This window comes from Leptodactylus fuscus, chromosome 1 (genome assembly GCF_031893055.1).
Source record: "Leptodactylus fuscus isolate aLepFus1 chromosome 1, aLepFus1.hap2, whole genome shotgun sequence".
Classification (NCBI taxonomy): domain Eukaryota; kingdom Metazoa; phylum Chordata; class Amphibia; order Anura; family Leptodactylidae; genus Leptodactylus; species Leptodactylus fuscus.
Window position 1 is genome coordinate 182,864,915 of NC_134265.1, and position 27,204 is coordinate 182,892,118.

Genomic DNA, 27,204 nt, shown 5'->3' on the forward strand with positions numbered 1-27,204 from the left:
TCGAGTAGCCCCTCAATATTCGACTACTCGAATCAAATATCGAACCCTATTATAGTCTATGGGGGGAAAATGCCCGTTTCAGGGGTAGGCAACGTTCGATCAAATTATACTTACCAAGTCCACGAGTGAGGGTCGGGCTGGATCCTCCGAGAAGTCTTCTCCTTGCAGGGGCCCCACGGCATCTTCCGGCTCTTCATTCACTCTGCCAGGCATCGGGCCTGGGCAGAGCCGACTGCGCATGCCCGCACTACAAGCAGACATGCGCAGTCGGCTCTGCCCAGGCCCGATGCCTAGCAGAGTGAATGAAGAGCCGGAAGACGCTGCGGGGAAGCTGCACGGAGAAGACTTCTGAAGGTAGGAGAAGAACCAGCATTGAATGGCCGACTGTATAGCATTTTGCCAATCAATGCTGGTTCTGCATCAAACGTTTACATTCGAACAGCGAGTGATACTCCATCGAGTACGAGTATTTAGAATAGTAGTAGTAGTACTCGATCGAGTACTACTCGCTCATCTCTACTGACAACCCCTATACTAAAGTCATATACCACAATCCGTAACACAGAAGTGCTGCCATGAGATGCTTCTGGACGCATGCGCTTACTGCTATTTCCCGGGATGCACCTGTACTATCCCATTATAAGCAATGAAAGTCCATGTATAGCCCCCAATTGGTGGTAAATGTATATGTCCAGGAGCACCGTGTGGCAGCATCCTTAGAGTGGTGAAATACTATGTATCTGAAAGTAGCCATAGCTGCATACAGTCTTAGGCCACTGGTACTTTCACTTCACTGTAAAGTTGCGTTCACATGATGCGGTTTTGCACAAAAAATGCATGCATTTTTTACTGGAAAACTGTCTGTGTTTTTATGAGAAAATAAACCGTCATACGGAATAATGTTCCATAGTGGCCCCTCCGCACAGAATAATGTGATATAGTGGCCTCTTCACACAGTATAATTTTCCATAGTGGCCTCCATACACATTATAATGAACCATAGTGGTCTCTTCACACAGTATAATGTCCCATAGTGGCCCCCCACATGGTATATTGTCCCATAGTGCTTCCCTATTTGGTATAATGTCTCATAGTGGCCCCTCCTCACAGTATAATGTCCCATAGTGACCCCACCACACACTATAATGTCCCATAGTGGCCCCTCCTCACAGTATAATGTCCCATAGCGGCCTCTCCACACAGTATAATGTCCCACAGTGACCTCACCACACACTATAATGTCCCATAGTCGCCTCACCCACATAGTATAATGTCCCATAGCGGCCCTTCCACGTGGTATAATGTACTATAGTAGCCCTTCCACACAGTATAATGTTAAAGAGTGGCCCCTTCACATAGTATAATATCCCATATTGGCCCCTCCACACAGTATAGAACCCCCTTTTGGCCCCAACAAATGTTCCAAAAATTTCAGGTTCAACTGAACTGGAAATTTTTGGGGTTCGCCACAGGCTGGAAGGAGTATCTTACCCAAGAGTTTGAAGAAAGCAGTCTGTTCTCTCTGTACGCTGTCATCCATCTTCCTCTTCTTGGATTCCTCCTCGGGGTCAGGCCGTGAACTGTGAGAGAAGAAACAGATATTAATACCCATGTGACCCATTACGGTTTATCCAAGTTGCATAATATGGTAAAAAATGTATGGGACTATAGTGGGCCACAACATGGCTATGAATTAATATTATGGCGTATAGAGGTTTTTACTATTTATTCTTATGATATCTGAGAGATTGTATACAGAGCCATGTGTCATCAGATGCCATTCTACGATTTTTTTTCTCTTAAATACACTGCATTCATCTAGGAGAATAATCTTCCATTGTATAAAGGGCCCATTCATAGGTACAAGGAGTGCATATGGCTCTGTAGTTTAGAACCCTACAAACCCCAAGTGACAAAATAGGTGAATCTGTACATAAGTCTGGTTTTTGCATTATAGTATGTGTAAGGTGCAGACATTTAATAACAAGGGGCAACATTCATCCTGGTCTCCTCATGGGTAAATCTCGTATTAAAGTGTATGTCCAAGATTAGATATTGATGTGCTATCCTTAGGTTAGGTCATTAATATTAAATCAGTAGCTCCAACATCTGACCACCCCCCTTCCCACATGGATCAGATGATATGGGTACAGAGTTGCAAGTAAATGGCTCCTTAAACTGTGTAAGAAAAAATGCTTTTGTACCGTGTTAGTCAGTGGATATGAAAAATTTCTTTGAGAGAAGTCCTCAGTAGTTGATGCCTTTATTAATGACTAACTTAAAAAAAGATGACAAATAGACAAAGCTCGCAATTTGTCATCTTTTTTTAAATGGTGTAGTGTCTGTGCTATAAGTGAATGGGAGCTGAGCTGCCATAGAACTACAAGGCCACTACATAGTGGATGAAGCCATCTTCTACTGGCTCTGTGTGGAAATTAGATGATAGGTGGTGGTGTCAGTTGGCGGACTCTTACTGATCTGATATTGATGACCTATTCTAAGGACAGGCCACCATTGACAGATCTTTGTAATAGAGTGATAAACACTATTGCACTTACGTCTCCTCTTCATACTGGGCAATACGTTCTCTCTTCCTTTTCCGCTTCATCTTCTCTTCATCCAGAGAAATGTAAAGAGAAAGAAAATTGTACAAAAATACTTGGTAATATGACTTAACAAGACCTTGCAGAGAAGTTTAAGCATAAACTTAGGAAAATCTAACACCACAACACCGGTCAGTTCACCAATATGGAGGTAGTAGCTTGGTGAGGGGGATGTGACCTACAAGGTCCTGTGGTAGCTTAACATTGATTATTCAGATGACAGACTCCCTTTAAAGATGTCTCATAAACAATATAAACTTTTATTAGTGACAGACATGAAATGTTAACCAAAAGGATCTGCATTTTTGGAAACAATATCAGCTAATGGTTTGTCTGTTATCTCAGCTCAGCTCCATGTACTGGATAGGGAGTAACAGTGTGTCTAATAAAAGAGACTTTTCCTAATTCCATACAATCTCTGTAACAGTTATTATGTCAGGAATGACTGGAATGATCCTCCATGTTTCTCTATATCATCAATAATCCTCCAATATTCCCCACATTACACTATGAGCACCCAATTCAGTTACGTTTTCCTTATAGTCTCCCAGGTTTATCCTTGTACATCCAAGCCATCTACTATATCTCACACTGTGTAAACCATTTCTATTATCTAGTTACAGGGGCCCCTCACTGTCACATTAAAGGGGACATAAATCCGGATTTCACAATAAAGTGATGCTATCTTACCTCTGGTGACTCGCTATTAGCGGTTCTCTTCTTAATCCGCAGGTATCGATCAGGAATCTGTAGTAAAAAAAACTGTCGCTTCTGTCGCTTTCTCGCAAGTGGGAGCAATAGGGAGCCGGTCTAATCTCTAAAAGAGCAATCGCTGACTGGCACCAACTGACGTTTCTTTTCCAGGTTTGTAGCCGCATGCTGTGATTCTATTGCGGCACATGCCAGGATAAGTCATGCGGCACATACCAGTGCCAGTTATACTGCAGTAAAATATATTACATGTATTCTGTATCATGAGATCTTTCTAATTAATAGAAAATTTAGGAAAAAACCTCAGCATTGAAAGTCACATATAAAAACAGATCAAAAACATTAACATTAAAGTCATGTCAGGAGAGAAATGTAAAGAGCCTAAAGTATAAATATGTTACACATGGCCTGGTGTATGGGGTCGCAAGTTGTGAGCAAAACTCAGGATAGGCCTTATTCCTGTCCATTTTGTGGACTGTGATCACTGGTGCCAATGAACGGAGCTGTGGAAGTATGGGTGGTGCACATGCACCGTCGTGTTTAAGTTGCCTAAAGCTCTGTTCACATTTCCAGCACATTGGGTGCGCCGACTAATACTGGTTGACGCAACGCTGTATAATTGATCCATCAATTTGTTCTTTTGGAGACTTTCATTTAGTATGCAGGCCTGGGAGGCTTGACACACCAAAGTATTTGTGACTCTATTTTTTCATTGTTAGATTATATTAATTTTTTTATTATTCTTTTTTAATTTTTTCATTATTTTTTTTTTCAATTTTTGTCCGGTCCCTTTATTCATCTAGCCTCCCTATATAGTTTCATTATATAGCTCTATACTAAGTGTTTTCCCTCTAACTAATAAACTATGGAGTTTTTTTAATCATATATAATATACCTTGTTATTTTTTTAGAGATACAATATCAATTTTAATTTAGCGCTAGTAACTGGCAGTCATCTGCCATTAGTTGGTCATCTATAATTAAAGCACTTACTCACTGCTCTGCCGGCAGGACAATCTGCTCAACTAATTGCAGTTTGCTGATAAACCTATCGCTCTATGTAAACACACAGATAACAGATTACAGTCAGAAGGGCGTTCCTGACAGTCAGTGAGGGACTTCCTTCTTCACAGCAGCGCCTATCTCGCTGTACAGTGTGAGGGGAAGGAATGCCTCCTCTCTCTGCTCACAGTGCTCGTCCATAGACGAGTATTATCAGCAGGGGAGGGCGCATTCCTCCCCGCTCACACAGCACAGTGCGAAAGGCGCTGCTGTGGAGAAGGACGTTCCTGACTGACTGTCAAGAGCACCATTCTGACTGTAAAGAGCTACGGTACCGGGACTGATAGCTCTTTACCCGGGGCACAGATCGGCAAAGCCGACAGTGCGCTGAATTCAGTACACTGTTGGCTTTCCAGGAGTATATACAGTCCTATGAAAAAGTTTGGGCACCACTATTAATCTTAATCATTTTTAGTTCTAAATATTTTGGTATTTGCAACAGCCATTTCAGTTTGATATATCTAATAACTGATGGACACAGTAATATTTCAGGATTGAAATGAGGTTTATTGTACTAACAGAAAATGTGCAATATGCATTAAACCAAAATTTGACCGGTGCAAAAGTATGGGCACCTCAACAGAACAGACCTCCGTCTCTGTTCCAAGATTAAAAAAAGAATAGAAAGATGATAATAAAGGGCTTGTACATGGACACATTATTTAGCTTTATCTATAGTTTTAGTTCTCTTTTGTGGAAAGGTTAGCACCATGTGAATTAGAATATATTGAGTTTGTACCCAAACCAGAAGTCCACCTTAAAAATGAGAAAATATCAGCATTCCAATGACTGTAATAAAAAAAATAAATCTGTTATCATTCAGCCCAAATCTGCCCTCCCACAGTACACCCCATGTCTCTCCCCATTAGACAATGCACCCCACATCTCTCCACCTCCACACTACACCATGCACCTTACAACTCTTACCCCATAGTACACCATGCACCTGAGATCTGCCCCACTACACAATGCACCCCAGATCTATCCCCCAGATTTGTCCTCCCCTCCACACCATGCAACCCTACATCTCACCCACACTACACAATAAACTCCACATCTTTCACATCCCCACAGTACACCAGGCACTTCACATCTCTGCATGTTCCTCCACTGCAATGGGATACAACTTTTATACAGTACATGTTCAAGGACCTTCTTGCAAGCACAGACACGCCTACCCAGTAACAAGACTAGAGAGTCATGTGACTGTGACGTCATAAGGTCCTTGCTGAATAGTGAAAGACCAGGCAGAAGAGCAGGGCAGGCACAGACACGTGACATGGTCAAGCTGTGTCACATGCCCCTCCATGTCACGAGCTCAGTGGTCAGAGGAGGAGTGTCAGGGAGCCGGCAGAGCCAGGTCAGCGGGGGGCGTGGCTTCAAAAATAAAGAGACAGAAGTAGAAATGAAAATGAATGTCTATGAGAAAGTTTATTAGTTATCTTTGGGCTACACATTACAGACTGTTAGTTAGAAAGTGAATCTTAACAAATTCCTCCATTATGTTAAAAATATTTAAAAAATTATTGTTAAAACCACATCTATTACATGTCTATATCCATTGTAAGGGACGAAATAGCTTTCAGCACCAAGTGATCATCATAATTACTAATCTTTCACTCTGTCCGGCAGACAATGAACTGTGAGATAAAAGAAGCAGAAACACATTCTAAGATAACAATAGTGTGATATACGACACATAGAATACTGGTGCAAAGTTTTTCACTATCTATGAAAAATGAAATAAATCATAAGCCATTGAAGTTATATATTTATTTTCCGGTTATTCAACACAGTGGCCCACATTTAGTAATGCTGTCTAATAGTCAGGGGCGGATCGTCATTTAAATAACCGATGGGACTGTAATATGGGCCAGCAAGCTACCTGCCCTGAGGCCATCCCTTACCCTGACTATTACTGCAGAGTGTAGTTCGACGGCCCCCACTCTATACCTTCAGATTGGAGGCATGAGAGTATGTGTTGGATGAGTCTTGCAAGATCCATCATGCAAGGCTTGTCCAGCGGTTTTGTTGAGACCACACACGGCCTAAACGAAACTGCCATTATACTCTAGGGACTCTTCAGACCATGAAATGGCATTATAGTGTGTGGAGGAGCCAATATGGCACAATATACTGTGTGGAAGGGACACTATGAGACATACTGTGTGCAGAGGCTAGTGTGATATACAGTATTAAATAGTGTGGATGGGCCACTATGGGAAATTATGTTATGTGAAGGGACCACTATTGTACATCATACTGTGGGGAGGGTCCATGATAGTGTATTGTAGTTTATGGAGGGGCCACTATGAGATATCATATTGTTTTAAGGGGCCACTATGGGACATTATACTGTGTGATGGCCAACGTGGGACATATTGTGTGCACTATGGGACATTATTCTTAAAGAGGAGTAACGTTAAGAAAAAAAAAACCTATCCCCGGCGTTTCAGTATCTCACATCGCAGTCCAGTTGCCACAAACCCCTGTATCCCACATGACTGCTCAAGCTAATTAGGTGGTCTTTGGAGAGGGACCAGTGATGTCACTCACATATGTCCCCAGTCCCTCTCCAGTGTCTGCATCATGTGGAGTGCTTGGGTTCACGGCACGCAACCAAACAGGCTACAGCAGTGGACATCAGAGCACCAGGGAATGTGGTTTTCTTTTTTATGCTACACCTGCATCGGAAATCCCTGGAATTTGTCCTGATCCGGAAAGCATTGTGGATTGTGAGTGTGATGGTGACTGCTGCTGCACCTACAGTTTAATGTCCACCTGGACTCCACTGTCTATAACTTTACTTATGTAGGTAAAAAAGCGCAATGTTTTTTTCCCGCAGTGCTTTTTTTGTTGTGGGACACTGCATGGGGCCTTAGCCTAATATGGAGTGAGAGGCAGAAGCCCTGTGTAAGTTGCAGTTACAACTTGACATGGTAACTTACAAAGGACTGCTGCCTATCCCTCCTTGTAAAACAGTCCTGTGCAAAATTTCTTTACTTCTGTACATGATGAAGCTACTTGTGCTAGCCCTGCCTACTTGTATTGACACCACCTACTTGCACTGAGCTGCTCATAAAATTGGGCCATTTTAAAATTTTTGTCCATGGCCATTTTCAGGTCCCAATTCGCCCCTGCTAATAGCTTAAACAGTGTAGACTTAGGGCCAGTTCACATTAGCGTTTGGCTTTCTACCCCCCCTCATGCGGGCTCCTTCCGGATGGAAGCGGAACACTAATGTTAACCGGGCATTAGACAGTTTGTAAATTTGACACATCTTGCAAGAAACTTGTCTCCTTTTATGCCAACTCATAGTTGACATTCTTCATACAATTACCTAAGTATCAAACTTTAAATGTTTGCCTATGTAAGCTTATACAATATCATAATTATAATTAGAGAAAGGCAAGCAGCTTCAGCTTGAGTTGGGTTTGACCCGAGTATCCCAAATTGTTCAGTTTTTAACAAAAAACATGATGGCTCATGGTACAAGATTGTCTCTTATACTCTGGGATTTTTAGGCCACAAAGCCACACCCACGTTTGGAACCCCCACAGTGCCTCCTGTCACGGAGAGTGTTCCCCGTCCCACAGAATAATATTCTCCTAATATAAATTATGTTCCTGTATAATAAATGGGTTATCCACCTTTCTAATATTGATGCCTTTCCTTAGAATTGGCCATTAGTGTTACATTTGTGGGGGTTCAACATCCAAGATCATAGATTTAACTTGCAGGTCCTGGAACCTGATGCAAAGTCTATAACAGGTCCCCTACCTACCTCATGCCATTTAGAATCATGTTTTCTTTGTTGGATTCCCTGGTTGTGGTCCCCTAAATAGTCATTGATTGATAAATGGTAGGTTGAGAGAACCAAAGTTATAAAGTAGTCAGAAATTCTGGTTGCGGAGAGTGACATATTAGGTGTGATAATTCCTGGTCACCTCTACATTTCCTACTATGATATAGGATTCTGGAGTTTACGTTGTGACCTTATCTAATGTATCTTGAGCCATAGGCTTCCTACAGATGAGTGTTTTTTATTTTTATCTCGCCAATATTAAGGTGTTAATGGAGAGGGCCCTCTCATATTTTAGCACTTTTTGTTATACAAGTGCTCCCACCGATTTTACCCTACACATTGTTCAAATAACTCACTGCTATATTTTAGTGGAGCATCAATAAAAGTTATTTTTTTAGTGTACTTTACCTTTTTTCTTAAATTGACCATCACACCCCTCCATTCTAAAGGAAAGTGCAGATGCAGATCCCTTTTTGCCCCATCACTCAAATTCGTTAGCTCTGCCAACAGGAGACCCCTATGTCCCCAGGGATATTCTTTACCCAACCTTGCAAAGGTTTTAAAATTGTTTAATAAATATAACATGGGTCCCTACTTAATGGGTTAAAGTTGAAGTAAACAAAGGCATGCCGCTAATATTCAGGGCCCACTCATTTGTTTTCATAAGCCAAAATACTTACATTTTGTCAATGTGAACTGTTCTTAAGGAATTACAATAAAAAGGTGTAAAGTATGTCAAAACATATAGAAGTATAGATCACAGTAGCTCATCCAAAGAAAACAACAGACAGAAAAATTGTTTATGCTACATTTTGCATATAGATTGTTTTTCTACACAAATACTATATGTTAGTTCTGCCTAGATGGCAGTGACTCTTTGTGTTAATTATTGTTCATATAGCGCTTGTATTGCTGTAATTGGACACCAGACTCTCTACACTTTCACAGTGACCCTTGTAGTGTGAAAGCAGGTGCAAGTCAGAAGCAGCAAAACAAGCCATTTTGCCTGACAACTTAAGCAAACAGACCACACTCGGAATGACAGAGAACTTGACAAGACAAAAGACATGACATGTGACCTTGCCACTAGCGGAAAAAAGAATGCTAGCTGTCTCCATAGACCACCATTGTGAGGGGGCATTATGACGGTGATTCCGCACCATAATCCGACCCATCTGTGCCCATGTGAATGGGCCCTTAGAATCCTACTGGTGTCTTTTCTATTTATTTTTTCCTATGGATCAATAATGTGAACAAACACAAAACAAAAACATTATACAACAAATTTTAAACAGATTAATTCAAGAAAGGTATTGATTTTTAGATTCAAAATAATTAATAATTATATATGAAAAAACAGTATTTTGTATTTATTATTCACATTTATCGTATGTATCAACATAGTTATAGGATGAGAACTTGATCACATTGATTATTTCAATTATTTTGCCCGCATGCCATGATGCGATTGGCTAAGGATATGTCACTAACTGTACATTATCCATTTGGGAGTGCTGATATGTTAATGACTTAAACTAGAATTCAGTAGCATGGTATGTCAGTAGGCGGCATGGTAATAAAAGGGGATTGTCCAAAAATAACTATTCATTACACGTAATCAAGGTAAAAAGTTCAATTATTTCTTATTTTAATTTAGGTCATAATTGCCTAATAAAACCCTATTTAGCCGTATAAGCAAAAGGATATTTCACAGATAAAACTACCCCCTCATACCGTGCACTACACACCACTTACAAGCTGTATCTGTCTCCAATAGGAAGCAAATGCAGTAGAATACTATGGCGGAGCAGGGAGCTGCAGGACTTCCATTCATTCATGAGTGTTTATTATATTTTGGGACCACTTTACCAAGGGAGCATTTTATTTTTGGGTGGTGTAGTACTAAGGGCACACTTTGACTGTATATTGGCATTGTATACTGTAAGGAATCCCTGTCTCCTTTCTCTTAATCAGTGGCAAACATCTCCTTAACTTGGAAAGGATATATAGAAAAACCGGGAACTGCCAGAGCGCTAAAGGCAGCAAAATCTGTAATAGACTTGAAAAATAAAAATGACGATATGCAAGGTTAAGATGAATTGGTTCTGTTTTATTGCTCCAAGGACATGAACAACAGCTTAAAACGGCTACGCGTTTCGACACCGGGCGGGTGTCTTCTTCAGGCCACTAAAATATACAGTAACAGACAAATACTACAATTAAAATCAATAATCAAAACATGATAAAACGTAATCATAAATAAATGAATAAATACATAGATAAATAGATAGAAAAAACTGTTGTAGTAATCATAATAAAAAGTCACATGGTACATATAAAATATCAGGTGTAGGAGATATGATTGTCTCAGCAGCTCTAAGCAAAAGTTTTTAGAAAAAGAAACAGAGCTGATTATCAAACCATTGATAACATTATTGTACAAACATATAAAAAGTTCTAATACTGAAACTATTTTGTATGGATGTGGGTATTTCAGCTGCCACACATAATGAAAGTGCAGCGAACCGGCGTATAATGATGAAGTTAAAAAAAAGTAACAGGATTACTCAGACATACAACTATGGCATGAAACTAAAACTTGATAGAAATTTTCATGCATTCTAACACCACTTTTTTTTTCTTTTTTTTTTTTTTTACGAGGGATTTGTGCTGAAGCATCAGTCACTGCTATTCAGACCACACACAGTGTGGAAGCTATACACTTATATAATCAATTCCAACATCAAAAAATGTTGATGTACTGTATTTTTTTTTTCTTGTCCGTTAATTAGGAAAATATCCTTGTAGCTAATAATGACAAATTTGGTTTTGCCGGTACTAAGATGAAGAAAAAAACCAGTGGAGTCTATAAGCATATAAATTATTAGGGGGAGTTCACACTACTGTTGCTAAGTCCATTGCTTCTGTCATAGGATGACAGTAACAGACATTAAACTGTCACAGAGAACAGTCAGAGAGTGATTCTGTGTCCATTCCCATTGATGCACATGACTTTATCTTCAGTTGTAAATTAAAACAAACATGCCAGAAGATAACTTCCTTTATGTTGTTTACATTAGTGTGAATGGGAACAAACACAGAATCAGTCTCTGACCGTTCTCTGTGACAGTTTAGTGTCTGTTGCTGTCATCCTATGACGGAAGACAGCAACAGACATTAGCAACAGTAGTGTAAATACCCACCTAATTAAATGAATTCAGATTTATCCCTTATATTTTGGGAACTGAGTCTTCAGTACTCAGTATTTGGTGAGAAAAAGACCTTTCCAAACTGTCCCCCTAAAGTGGAAAGCATACAATTGTTCAAAATGTTTTGATGTGCTGAAGGATTATGATTTCTCTTCATTGGAATTATCAAGGCTAGACCAACTCCTGAAGAACAACCCCATTATCATTAGCATTATTCCCCCTCCACCAAAATCCACAATTTCCACAATATATTCAGGCTGGTAAAGCTCTCCTGGCATTTGCCAATTCCACCATCAGACTGCTACAACACTCACACTACTATAGAGTCCAGTGGCGACATTGTGCATTACACCCCTTTGTCCTACTCTTGACATTGTGCTTGATGATGTAAGGATTGCTTGTAGATGCTCGCACATGGAAATCTATGCTATGAAACTCCTGCTAAAGGATTTCTGCCAGAGGAGGTTTGGAACTAAGTTATTGAGGAAGCAGAGCATTATCTTTGGCGGTATGAGTACATGGCAATTTTGCATGACCAAAGATTGCAACAAGTCAGTTAATGGAATTTCTTCCCTCCTAGATATTCCACAATCAACTGGTATTATGGAAAAGAGGAAGTTTTTTCGGAACCACAGCAACTCAGCCATGATGTGTCAAACCATGTATAGTTACATAGCCGGGCAAAGAGTACTGAAGCTCATAATGTATAACGCTAAGACTACACTGTGCCTCTGTCCAGAACTCTCATTATACCACCAAAGATTGCAGGGTCACCTTGCGATACCTTCATTCATTTTAGTGAATAATGTGTGTCACAACTGCAATTTCAAGTCAAAGATTGCTCAACTCTTTTGAGACTTCATTCTCTAACATGAGTGTAGCAGTTGAGAGGTGACTACTGGTATTGCCCCATCTGTCAGAAATGTAGATATTTTAAAGGTAAGACAAATTGATACTTCCTATAACAAGAATGTGGGTGGCTAAAAAATCGTAATAAATCCGTCCTGGTCAAAAAATATAAAATAATACTAGGTCACTTTGAAAAGACCGGATACAAGGAAGAGGAAATATCATGGAAATATTTGCATATAGATCTCTTGCCGGGAGCCACTGAGCAGCATATCAATTGGATTGTGTTGAAGGAAGCTGAAAACTTGCTATACTTGCACACAGTAAGTATTTGTTGATGGAGATTAGATTCTTTGGGTACAGAAAATGAGGGCTGTTATGCGGGTCTAAATAAACTGCATTCTTTACACAACTGCCCAGAAAGTATTTGCTGAATCAAGTACTGCAAAAAAACTCAACATAATCCTAAATGCAAATCTACCATGACCTACTTCATAGACTGTTCAGTTTCTTGAAAAGCCATGTTCAACTTGAGTTGGTATGGGAAATTCTGAAGGTGGTGTGCATTACCATGACTTGATGCTTGCATAGTGTGTCACATTCAAGAAGTTTAAGCCTATGGTTATGGTAATGCACTATTGACAATGCATGCAACTTTCATTCAAATGACATATTTTACATATCAGTACAACTGGTTCTTAAATGACTAGACATTTTAGGGGTTCTATGAAGTTAAATGTGTATATTAGGACTTTAACATTGATGACCAATTGTCGCCCCCCCTCCACCACTACCACTACCACTAATTATAGGGCTGCAGTGCTCAGGCTATCACTATGCAATAGACTATCACTCTTCATATAGCAGATTAGCTCTGTATGGTATTGCTGCTCATTTCCCTCTATAGGCAGTGTCCAATTTAACAATCCTTTTTAGATAGAAATTTTCCCTAAATCGCATGGTCTCTTGCTGTTCGCAACAAACAGTTGTGATGGAAATTAACACAAAGGGGGAATTTATTAACATTGATGTTTCTAAAATAGTAAATAGTAAATTCACCCAAAAGTGTTTCATTAATTTGGAGTGCTGCCACAAGGAAAAAGGAGTATTGCAGAGCTCTAATTGAATGTAGTGGATTGGCCTGCATAACATGGGATATTCTGGGATCCTCTAGCAGTGTTTCCCAAACTGTGCTCCGTGAACCATCTACAGGTCCTCCGCGATATGGTAATAATAAACAGTTAACAATAAAAATTTGATAAATGTGAAGGGTTTCAAAATTAAAATACTGGTTCACATGTACTCCTAATATTCTACCGATGCAGCACTATGGTCTGTTCAGCGAATATATGAGGCTGGTGGATTAACGTTTCACGGTCGGACAGAACTTCCAGACTGGTCTCAGACCCCCTTTTCAGCTTAATACGCCGGTCTTGTATATTCGCTGAACAAACTGTACCTACGGACGGAAGTGCTTTAGTCTTCTTTCATGCTCATATTGTGCAGACACTCGATCCTTGCTGTGTCAGTTTAGTTCGCGCAGTATTTGCAGTTATTTGCCACGTGTTATTCGAAAAACATTCCTAATTTGATTGTTCAGCAATGGATCGTTGGTTGAAGACTGGATCCTTCAGAAAAGCAGGTAATACCACTGACACAGACCCTCCAGTAGGAGCAGCGACTTCAACATCCAACAGGTATGTTCAAATATTATGTTAAAAAGTTAAAATATGGATGTTGTGATTATATCCAGAAGCAGATTTGGGCGATACGACTTTTCAATTGCAATGTTGAAGAGATTACTGATGCTGAAATACACTGCTCAAAAAAAAATAAAGGGAACACTGAAATAACACATCATAGATCTGAATGAATTAAATATTCTCATTGAATACTTTGTTCTGTACAAATGTGAATGTGATGACAACAAAATCACACAAAAATCATCAATGGAAATCAAAATTATTAACCAATGGAGGCCTGGATTTGGAGTCTTCCCCAAAATCAAAGTGGAAAAGCACACTACAGGCTGATCCAACTTTGTAATGTCCTTAAAACATGTCAAAATGAGGCTTAGTAGTGCTTGTGGCCTGCACGTGCCTGTATGACCTTCCTACAAGCGTGGTACAATTGCATTGTAGTCGCAAAAATTGACCCTTAGGGATCCCCCTTAGAGACAGCGGGTGGTGACTCTCCCACCTAAGTAGGGAATTTGTAGCAGTAGATTTTCGAAAGATAGTAGTATGTAGATCACCATCCGCCGCTCTGAAAATTCTCACATCCAAAAAGGGTAAACTGACAGGATCAATTTCATAGGTAAAATGGAGGCCAATACGATTGTTATTTAAGGAGTTGACAAACTGGTAAAAATCCAATTTTGACCCCTCCCAGATGACGAATATATCGTCAATGTAGCGGGCCCACACATGAATCCGCCCCATCCAGTCACCCTCACCTGAACCCAGCGAATGCTCCCACCTGCTCAGGAACAAATTTACATACGATGGCGCACAAGGACTGCCCATCGCACAGCCCCTGAGCTGGTCTAAGATCCGCTGGTCAAAGATGAAATAGTTACGGGTAAGGGAGAACTCGAGCAACCGCAGGACGAACTCAGTGTGGGCCCGCAAGTGACTACCACAGGTCTCCAAATAGGAGCGAACTGCTGTAATGCCAAAATTATGAGGGATTGACGAGCATAACGCCTCCACGTCAATAGAAGCTAATTGACATCTATCATAAATATGAGTTCCTTCCATCCTCTTCAAGAGGCCGGTGGTATCCTTCACAAAAGAAGGAAGTGCACAAACAAAGGGAGCCAAAATATGATCCAAATATATCCCCACATTTTCGCGTAGTGCTCCCACCCCCGAGACTATTGGTCGGCACTTCAGGTGAATTGTCCCCATGTTGATCTTCCATAAAGTTACTTTTCCATTCACAAAGCTGTAAAAGGGCTTATTTTTTGCATGTCAGATTGTTTTTCATCATAGCACCATTTTGTATTCTTTTTTATATTTTCATGTACTGCGTTGTGTAAGACACCTTTTTTGTGTGGCAAGAAGTAAATTATATTGATATCATATGTGATATTCACGCTCAGGCCCCACATAGCGAGCTGTAGCTAAAAAATGCTGCAGATAGGACCGTGAATGCATCCTGTTTTTTTATGCAGGGTTTTTCACAGAAAGTCTATTATACCTATACAGAAAACATCAGCATTTCCTTAGGTATACTTTACATGATGAAAATTACAAAAATTCAAGAATTTTTAAATTCACAGCATTTCCGCTGCAGATTTTTTTCTACAAGGTCTTGCTTGAAGTACCCAGAATTCCATCCACTTTGCAGGTAAAAAAAAAAATATGATTCTGACATTTATTTTTTTTTCCTGCTGTAACTTTCCCAGAGTCTCTGCATTTTGTGACATGGGAATGCTTAATGTGTGTTTTTTTTTTTTTTAATTTTTAACTTTTATATGTATTCTAGGTGAAGGGGGATTAATTTTGTACGTATATTTTTTTTACCTTTTAAACAACTTTTTAAAAAATGTCAGCAAAGCATGAGCTTGAACCTGTAATTATAAGACCCCTTGTACCAAAGACTGTAAGTCCTATTTATTCTACTTTCCCTAAAGCCCAACCAGCTGACACTCTTCCCATAAAGTTGAGGTCAGGTAAATAGCTGGGGCATGGAGACTAATGGGGGGTGGGCTAATTTTAGCGACATGGAAGTCAAAGTAAAAAAATATTGCTTTCAAAACATGATAGTGAAAAAATGTCTTATCCTGATGATCAAAATTGGCTGTGTCTTAAGTTGAATTGAAGAAAAGTAAGGATAAGTTCATGCGGGTTTTTTTGGCTGGAACCTGAGGTGGAGGCCGCCTCAGGTTTCGGACCAAAAACCGGGTAGCACTGTGCTCCGGATTAGGCCAAATGAATGGGTCTAGTCGGGAGGAGGGAGTGTCTTCAGGCAGAATCGCCCTTTCCATGTGAGATGTCATGAACATTACTTATTTGGACGATTATCATCAACTTTACAAAAGACGTTTCATGATAATCAGTCGTATCTGTTTTACTCCAGTTACACCCAAATAGGACGAACCTGTTTGATGACCTAGAGGTATTTCTAAAGAAGGTCATTGCCGTGTTACCCAGTCTTGATTATATATCATCTTCTTGCTAGACAGCTCATACATTGATTACGACACTTCACATTTATATTCACAATACATTACACAAATATGTTAAGTCCTTTATTCCTGCAAGTCTCCATTACTTTATGGGTACAGTATACGCTTCACTTAGAATGGTGTCAGGTTCCCAGAATATCTCCTAGCTGAGAGCTGTGACAGCAGTAGTTTTGATCATTATCAAAAAGAATGATGAGCAGAACCAGTTGGCTAACCTAACGTTAATCCGCCTCAAGTTTGTGTCAGAGATTGATGGCTATGTACTAATAGATGTTGTGCTACAAGATACTTTCCGGTGTAGGCACACTTTGCAGTCAATTGTGTTACAGGACAGTAGGGTGTCAGTAAGATGTCAGTTGCCCAAAATGTGAAAAAAAAAAAAACAGCCTAGGTAAATCCATGAATCTGATATATACAACTTATCAGACAATAAGTTGTCTATTACAACACTTTAGGCTGGATTCCCTTATAGGAACAGAAAAATAAAAATTGCAGTACCACATCTGTCACATGACAAACGTTAAAGTTTCCATAATGGTGTCTGTCATTTTGTAGGACAAAATAGCGCAGCTTCTGCTGATGTAATTCTAGCTTTATGTTTGAGAGATCAGATGGTTCTACAAGGAAGACAGCGGTATCTGCAAAAGTCTTCAAAATGGCAGATACTGTATTAGGCTAGTTTGAGGAAGTGTCCCATCTAAAGCTGCATTACTACTATCCATTTTTATGGTCATTCATTAGCTGGACACTATCACACTGACTTCTACAGATACAATAACCACATGTGCATTGCTATCACTATCTGTTATACTCATCCAGATTCTGCCATTTGATGTTTGATCCACAGGATGATGATTTTATTTTGACTTATATGTATTATGGAAGCTCCAAATGTCTTTATAAGTTACCAAAACCCATAGGCTGTTTTTACCACTTTGAGGGTAGATTCACATAGTGGAATCTGCGATGGATTTTGGAGCGGCTGATTCTATCACAAATCTACCTCCCAATGCTTTCAATTGGAGGCAGAGATCACAGCAGAACACAGAAAAAAGTCAGCGTCCTGCTCGATATTGCCGTGGGAATCCCTACCGATTAGGCCCAGTCATCCGGGACCTAATCATCAGAGGAAAGCTGCACTGGAATTCTGATGCCCCAGCGGCAGAAAATGAAGAGACATTTCTCTTCATTTTATATTGTGTGAACCTAGCCTTAGAAGGTAATGTAATAGAACGTAACCTAGTAGTAGAAGGTAATGGAGAATGCCACGCATTTATGATCACTTCTCAATTCGCAATAGCTGTGGTACCAGTGTCAAAGGACACCTATTCTGCTACTAGATGCAGGATTATGGCGTATCTTGTGGTACAATAAGGTTATGTACACCCAACAGGACTTGGAGTTGATTTTGAGGTGGATTCTCCACCCTGATTTTGCCTCCCTTCTGTTTTCAACAATCAGAGGGAAAACTATGGTGGAAATCTGAAGCTCTGCTTTGGTTTTCTGCTGCAGGGAGTTGGGAAGGGGGGCTTGAAAATGAAAATGAATCTGAGAAAAACATCCACCTTAAATTACTCTTCATTTTTGGGCATGTCAACAGGGCCATTTTAACACATTGGTCGGCCCAGTGCACAAGCTTCATAAGTGGGCGTGCGCCCATTACCACCACTTATACATACCTCCAAACTTTGAGAGGACATAGAGACAGCCTGGTCTGCCCCTAACTCTTTCCCCTTTGACCCCACTTGTTGCTATCATGTTACTTTGTGTGCTAACAGTTATAGTGCCTTTCAGTTTATAGCATTCAGTGATGATGCTTCCACCACCCGGTAAAATGTCCTCAAAGTGGCCCACTCAAATGCCCCCTTACTGGGCCTCACACAGTATAATGCGCCATCAGTGGCTTCCACATAGTATAATGCCCCTTAGTGTCACGGAGCAAAGGTATACGTCTTCCTCCGGAAGGTCTTTTGAATCAACACGGACGCAAGAGGTCGGGAGACAACAGCAATTTATTGTAATCCACAAAGTTAGTAGCCGGCGGCGGTCACATCAACCGTAATAACAATAAGTCCACAGAAGTCACAATCCAATGATAACTTTGGTTCCTTGGTCCTGTAACTAAATTCTGGCTCTCTGCAGAGCTGTGCACAGGCCGGCTAACCCATACTAACTGCTAGCTATATACTAAGACTGTTACACCTATATCTGTGGGTGGGAAGGGCTGAGTCACAGATCCTTCCCCCCTCACCTATACCAAGGAGAGCAGACTCCCTGTCTCCTGTGGACAATGCACCGTCCAACATCTTCTTGGAGACACTGATCAGATTATCTCCACCCATTGTCCTCACTGGTCCTCACTAGTTAGAGGTATTTGCATACAATGTGCTAACACACTAGACCCCAATCAGCCAACTACACATTGATGTATACAACAGGTTAGAGAATACATTCCACATGAAATATATATTACACATTGCCTATAGTATAGACTCTAACCATCCCGTGACAACCCCTCCCCCTCTCAAAACATGTGCATGACACAATTGGCCTACACAGGTAAATTGGGGAATGCACATCAGTCTCTATAGGTCATATGTCCTCCTGCCGGGATAACCCATCTGCGTTCTGGTGTTGGTTCCCTCGGCGGTACTGAATGGTAAAGTTGTAGGGTTGAAGGGCTGGCATCTGGCAGAAAATCCGGTGGATCCATGTTGGCGTCTCTCTGAGCTTGGCTTCGGGTCACTGCTCCCACAAAGTGGCACTGTAGATTTCCAACATCGTTGCCTAACAGAACATCGGCCGGCAGCCCGCTCATCACACCAATTGTGCATCGTTTTGGTCCATAACCATAGTCGAGTTCCACGGTAGCTTTAGGAATACGTTTCCGAGTACCTCCTGCCAACTCGATAGAAAGGCCAGGGCCCTCCTCTAGGGCCTCGGGTCGAACCACTCGGGGGTCCGCTACCGTTAGGAAAGCTCCCGAGTCCCGGAATCCAACAACTGTTCGGCCATCCAGTAGGACCTCCTGCAAGTGCTTCCTCTGAAGGTTTGCGGGATGTGTGGCGGAAGGCTGAATCCCATAGACCCCTGGAGGTGGAACAGATGGGTCATTCATGGAGTCATCTGGAAATGGGGCCAAACTTTCTGTCCTAGGGGTGGTTCCCAGGTAGTGAATAGGCCGGGATGCCACGGTGGCCCGTGCCCCCATGTTAACAGGGCAACTAGCTTGCAAATGTCCAGGCCGCCCGCACCCAAAACATCTGCGCTCTAGCATTCTTCCAGTAGGTCGTTGTCTAGGGACAGGGTTGTTCATAGCTGGAGGCCGATGGGCTGGGGCAGGGGTAGAGGGGGAATTGTAATCCTGAGGCCGGGCACGAAAGGTGGGTGGCTGGCTGAAGGGTGTCTGGCGGACTGTGGTAGTTTTCCGCTCCTCTGCAAACAACCTCTTCCACTGCGGCTTGATGGTCAGGCCCTCATCTGCAAGGGAAGCAGCTTGCTCAACTGTGGCTGGGTTCCGTTCCAGCACCCACTCACGGATCTCAGCGGGGCACTGGGAAAAGAACTGTTCCTTAAGTATGACTTGGAGGACCTTATCGACTGTGACAGCCTCCTCTCCTTCTAGCCAGCGCTTGCATGCTTGCTTCAACTTGTGGGCGAACATGTGGAAGGAGCTTCCCCCATTGTAAGACAAAGAGCGGAACTGAACTCGGTAGGACTCTGGAGTGACTGCATAATACTTCTGCACCGCTCTTTTAATGGCCTCATAGTCCCGCTGATCACTAGGGTCCATGGCTCTGAGAGCTTCCGCAGCCCCATCTCGTAGGTGCCCCACCAGATACCGGACCCAATTCTTCTCTGGGACTTCCATCAGGTGGCACTGGTGTTCGAAGTCCTGAAAATATCCATCAACATCCCCAGCCGCTTCATCAAAGGTCTTGAAGTGTTTATGGGAGACATATGGTGGTTCTCTCACTGTTGGGCTGGGGGTCGACGTTTGATTATAATTCCGCGTAGTTATCTCAGCCATTCGCATTTCATGCGCCATTCTTTCCTTTTCATGCGCCATTCTCTGTTCCTCCTTCTCCGTTTCCTGAGCCCTCTGTAATGCTCTACTCCTTTGCTCTGCAGTTGCTTCTAGCCCCAGCACTGCCAATTCCTCCTCATACAAAACAACCCATCTGCTCTTTTGGGTCTGTACCTGCCACTCCCGTATCTCTACTGTCTCCTGGGGGCAGCCCTCCTCATGGTCGCTTTGCAGGGTCATCTCCTCCAGTGCCTCGATCAGTTGCTCTTTCGTTCTTCCCTGGTAACTCAGGTTTAGTTCCCGGGCCCTTACTTGTAGACTTGCCATAGTCCAGTTCCTGTATTCTGAGGTTGTGGCTCCATTAATCGCTGGGCTGCTGTAGTCCATCTCGCTGTCCGCTGTTGATCCCACCGCTGCCACCAGTTGTCACGGAGCAAAGGTATACGTCTTCCTCCGGAAGGTCTTTTGAATCAACACGGACGCAAGAGGTCGGGAGACAACAGCAATTTATTGTAATCCACAAAGTTAGTAGCCGGCGGCGGTCACATCAACCGTAATAACAATAAGTCCACAGAAGTCACAATCCAATGATAACTTTGGTTCCTTGGTCCTGTAACTAAATTCTGGCTCTCTGCAGAGCTGTGCACAGGCCGGCTAACCCATACTAACTGCTAGCTATATACTAAGACTGTTACACCTATATCTGTGGGTGGGAAGGGCTGAGTCACAGATCCTTCCCCCCTCACCTATACCAAGGAGAGCAGACTCCCTGTCTCCTGTGGACAATGCACCGTCCAACATCTTCTTGGAGACACTGATCAGATTATCTCCACCCATTGTCCTCACTGGTCCTCACTAGTTAGAGGTATTTGCATACAATGTGCTAACACACTAGACCCCAATCAGCCAACTACACATTGATGTATACAACAGGTTAGAGAATACATTCCACATGAAATATATATTACACATTGCCTATAGTATAGACTCTAACCATCCCGTGACACTTAGTGATCCTCATACAGTATACTGGGGGGCCCCACAGAGCTGAATAGCTCTGGGGGACTCATGGTAGTATGGTTCCAGCATAAATGGTTAATGTTTTACAATAAAATCTCATATTTCTCCTCAGGGAAGTGATTTACAGTTGGACAGTTAAGGAAAGGGTTAATATTCCCGCCTAATTTTGAATTTACCTCAAGTTAGAAAGTAGGGTAAAGGTGAACTCCAGTCAGCTGACAAGACCCTCTAGAAGCTTTAAAATGGGCGTGGCTATGGATCAGCTGTTTCTGGTCTCGTCAGCTGATTGGATTTTGACAGTTTATTGGCGGGAATTTTGAACATAAATACCTGCTAAATCAGTTGTTCTGGTCATTCGTGAAGAAGATCTTCAATCAAGCCCCCGCCCTGCCTCCAAAGGAATGAGTTGTGTTCAAGATTACTGTCATGGTGTTTGTTGAAGGGGGTTAGTCGATCAGCTTTTGCTGATTGGACTTTGTTTTTATTGAGAAGTTGAATTTATGGATTTGGTTATTTTAAAATTATTATTTATTATTTATTTATTGAATTATTTATTTATTGAATTATTTATTGTTATTTGTTAACCTTAAATAAACACTTATTAGGACCATACAATATAATGCTCCTTAGTGGCCTATAACACCTTCAAATGCGTTTTCAGTGTCCTCATATATTATAAGGTCTCACAGTGGCTCATAACACATTAAAATATACCTCCCAAGAATCCCATCAAATATTAAGTTTCCTCCCAGTACCTTAACATACATTAAGCTGCTCACCCCCCCCCCCCCCCCCCCGAGAGTATGACAGATTAAATAAATAAATCATACTCATCTAGCCTCATTCCCTAGGTGTTGGTGCTGCTTGCAGGCTCCCATTCTAGTGCTGTCTGTGACTTTTCCTTCCTGAAGATGCAGAAAGAGCTGAATAGGGACCACCGCCCAGGACAGCACTTGAAATGCAGGACTGTCCCGTTGTCCCAAGGAGACCCCCGCTGCCATAGGGCCCTATGTAAGTGCACCATTTGCCCTATGGTTAAAATGTTCCTGTGTGTGAATGGCCCCTTAGCAATTATTAAAGAGGGTAAATCTTACTTGTTGTATTCCCTGAACTTTATCCATGACCAGAGGAATGATTATTGTTGTCTACAAACTGTGATCTTTTTAATAATTTACTGACTTCCTCATGTGTAAAAAAAAATGTGGAAAATCTTGTATTTGTGAAAAATTAGTATCCTGTATGAATGTGTTTTAGTCTTATGCTTCAATTCCAGTACCTGTTTCCCATACATAAGAAGACTTACTGTGTTCAAGTGTGATGACAGTTCTGACAAGATCTTCGTGATAAAGACCTGCTAAAGGACTGATAGCTGACAAGAAGGAAAAAAAAGTAATACCCAAAAGTGAGGAAATCACCAGTCTGTTTCTTGATACCTACCTAACTGGTTTATTTTACTTCCTTAGCTGGTTAGTCTACTACAGTTATGCTATGAATTTCTATGGTAGTTATAAGAATATTATTTCCTTACTAAACCCGTTACCACTCACATAATCTGCATCAAGATATAATGCAATAGTAGTGATAACAAAAACTTAAATAGGATAGAATTATTTTGGCCAAGATAACCCTGTCACCTGAGTAAGCTGTATATTTAAGACCTATTTAGCTTCATGATCCATCTTAGTCACCTGGTTATTGCAATCAGGGTTGAGCCAAGCCTTTTCTTGCCTGAAAGACAGAGTAAAACTATGCCCCTTAAGGGTGCATTCACACAGAGGAAAATGGTGAGCGTGGAATTTCAGCGCTGAAAAAACGCCTCCCATTGATTTCAATGGGTTCTTTAGCAGAAAAAGGAACCCATTGAGGTCAATGGGAGGCTTTTTTTCAACGCTGAAATTCCACACCAAATTCCTCACCATTTTCCTCTGTGTGAATGGACCTTGAGGGTATGTATAGTTTTTAGGAGCAGATTTTGACGTGGAATCCGTCTCAAAATCTGGCTCCAAAATCAGCTCCCATTGACTTTAATGGGAGCCACTCGCTTCTTTTTTCTGCTAGCTAGTAGTGGAAAAAAGAAGCGAGCTTGCCTATCTTACCGGGGATTCCGTGGCCGATTCAGCCACAGCGCCGCGGCGCAAGGCTCCCTCCCGATTAAGCCCATTCTTCGGGCCTAATCCGGAGCGGAATGCCGCGACTGGATGCCGGTGCACCATGAGAACATACCCTTACTCTACACCTAGGAGTTGACAAATAAGGACTAGGACATGTGATATACACAAAGATGTTACCTTTTGAGATGTATGATCCTCTTTATACAACCTGGCCCCTCCATATATCTCGGACCTAATCTCCCGCTACCTGCCCACACGTAACCTCAGATCCTCCAATGACCTCCTACTCTACTCCTCTCTCATCCACTCCTCACACAACCGCCTCCAAGATTTCTCCCGTGCATCCCCCATACTCTGGAACTCCCTACCAAGACACTTAAGACTGATCTCCACAATCACAGGATTCAAGAAGGCCCTGAAGACTCACCTATTCAGGAAGGTCTACAACCTCCAATAACACAATCACCACACCACCATCTATACAGTCTCCCCCTCTCCTTCTGTCTCTCCCCCCTTCCCCCAAAGATTGTAAGCCCTCACGGGCAGGGCCTTCTACCCCACTGTGCCAGTCGGTCACTGTTAGTATTATATCTACCTGCATATTTTGTGTATTGTATGTAACCCACAAATGTAAAGCACCATGGAATTAATGGTGCTATATAAATAAACAATAATAATAATAATAATAATAATTTATATATCAGTCTAGGTATCAAACAGTGCTTAAAAGTAAACTGTCAAAGAATATAGCTACATATTGCATATACAATAATGTCATCTTTATTCTAAAAGACTCTAGTACATAACATTCTTTTTCTGTGATGATCTTTGATGACAGAGTATTTTATAGGCGAAAAGATGATGAAAACGTGAGTTTGAACCAAAAAAAAAGGGTTTTAATATTGTAAAATTTAAAATTAAAAGATAAAAGAATTCAAAGTGTTCTATATTTCATACTGGCCGCTAAATCAAATTCATTGAAGACTTATTCCCATCTAAGCAGCTGAGGTAGGAATAACTGCTCCCCATCCCAAATACCAACCCATTTGACCAGAATTTATGGGAACAGGCAATCAATGCTACTCTAGGCTGTTCCATAACTCCCACAGAAGAGCATGGAAGCTAAGAAAATCACATAGCGCTGGTTCTGTGGCTTCACAATATCCTCTAGGGCGGTGGCCCCCAACCTTCTTTGCACCATGGACTGGATTCAACCAAGACCATTTTTCCATCGCCCAGCAGAGTGGGGGTGGATGTGGGGCAGGGGTGAGGCCTGTGTGGGCAGGGAGGCTCTCCGTCAGTTTGCTCTGTGGGGCAAGCGGGTGTGATACAAGCATATGAGTGGAGAATGGAGATGGACATGGAGAATCACAAGACACTGAGGCTGGATACTTCATGCTAGGCCACGTTGCTATGGTAACGTGTAAACTATTGGGCAGTATGGCGTCTTTAGCAGCTACAGGACGCCACAGTACCTAATAGTTTACATGTTATCATAGCAACATGGACTAGCAGAAAGTATCCAGCTAAGACTGAGGCCAGCCCGTTACCCTGAGGACCGACACAAAACCCTGAACTGCCCAGTTCTGATCCACGGTCCGGTGGTTGGAGACCTCTGCTCTAGGGGAGTTATGTGAACAACAAGTTCCAACCGAGGAGGGCAGGATATGGGAGCAATTAATCCCATATTAGCTGCTTTTTTCTTGCCATGTGTATCCACCTGACTTCTGCACAACACAACTGATGGTCCCAACGCCATTTATAAGGCAAGAAATCCCACTTATTAAACCTTATAGGGCACACCTGTGAAGTGAAAACCATTTCCGGTGACTACCTCATGAAGCTCATCAAGAGAATGCCAAGAGTGTGCAAAGCAGGAATCAAAGCAAAAGGAGGCTACTTTGAAGAACCTAGAATATGACATATTTTCTGTTGTTTCACACTTTTTTGTTAAGTATATAATTCCACGTGTTAATACATAGTTTTGATGCCTTCAGTGTGAATCTACAATTTTCATAGTCATGAAAATACATAAAACTCTTTGAATGAGAAGGTGTGTCCAAACTTTTGGTCTGTACTGTATGAGTGTACATAAGTGCATTTGTGCATCCCAATATGTGGTGACTGCACTGTATAGGGCATCTTGGCTAGCACAAAAAAGAACATTGGTGTTAAAATATTTGTGGGCATATCCGTAGCCCCTTCATTCTCTGGGTTAAAGGTATTTCAACATTTAGACCTTAATAAATCTAAGTCAAGGAGTATCCCAGTGAGACAACATCACTTTCTTTAATAGGAACAATGCTTTAAGGCAGCATATTATAATTGTGAATCTGAGAAACTGGTATGAAAAACACAATAGGACAATATTGAATTGTTTAATAGAAATAACACAGTTTATGAGGACGTTCTACCTCCACTCGGGACTGATGGTAGAATTTCCCTGCATACAGCACTGTGAGGGATGGCTGTCCTTATGGATAAAGACTCTCAAACTGGAGTCCACTGTATACTTTTTTACTTGCCAAACTGAATATTATTTTAGAGTATCTCCAATACCTCATTAATATACCGTTTCTTGGGATTGATACTTTTACTGAGTTTGTATTAAGACAACATATTTGAAATTTTCTTGTTGTTTTGCACCCCTTCCTATTTATGGTCATAGCTGGATATTTCTACTGTGCAGATTTGGGTTTACAATGCCAATCTGTCATGTCAAGTGACCATGGAATTGAATCATTCTAATGTGGACGCAGTTTCTTTTGAGACTCACCTGCAAAACTACCATATTTATACAGTAAGCTTAGCTCTCTGGTTTTCGTACTGTATCTATACAGGAGCTTTGGGTCTGTTACCAAAACTATGTTTTAAGCTTGAGTGTACTACTATATTTCTGTAGTGAGCTTGGTTCTTCTACAGTAACTACACAATAAACTTTCTTCTTGTACTGCATCTTATCAATAAGCTTATTTCCTATACCATATTTATGTAGTAAGCTGATTCTTATGCCATATCTATGCTTGGTTCTTCTACTATAACAGTAGGCTTAGGTCCTTTACTGTTTCTAAATAGTAATCTTGGTTCTGTTATTATGTCTATGATGAAGTAAGCTTGGTTCTGGTATAATATCTATAAAGTATATGTGGTTCTATCACTATCTCTATGCATAAGAAAAATTTATCTTTGTACCGTATTAGCCAGAGGATATGAAATATAAAGATTGAGAGTTCTCAGTAGTTAATACCTTTTAAATGGCTAACAAAAAATTATGAAATATTGCGAGCTTTCGGAATAACTTGATTCCTTCAGCAGGCTGGTATCCAGGCTAATACCAGCCTGATGAAGGAATCAAGTTATTCCGAAAGCTCGCAATATTTCATAATTTTTTGTTAGCCATTTAAAAGGTATTAACTACTGAGAACTCTCAATCTTTATATTTCATATCTCTATGTAGTAAGCTTGGCTCTGCTATCGTGTCTATGTAGTAGTAACAGTGATTCTGTTATAATAACTATGTAGTCACTTGAGTTCTGTTACTGTATCTATATAAACATCAGTTTTTAAAAACTTTATATTTGTGAAAGGCCCACAATCTTTATATTCCTACGACTC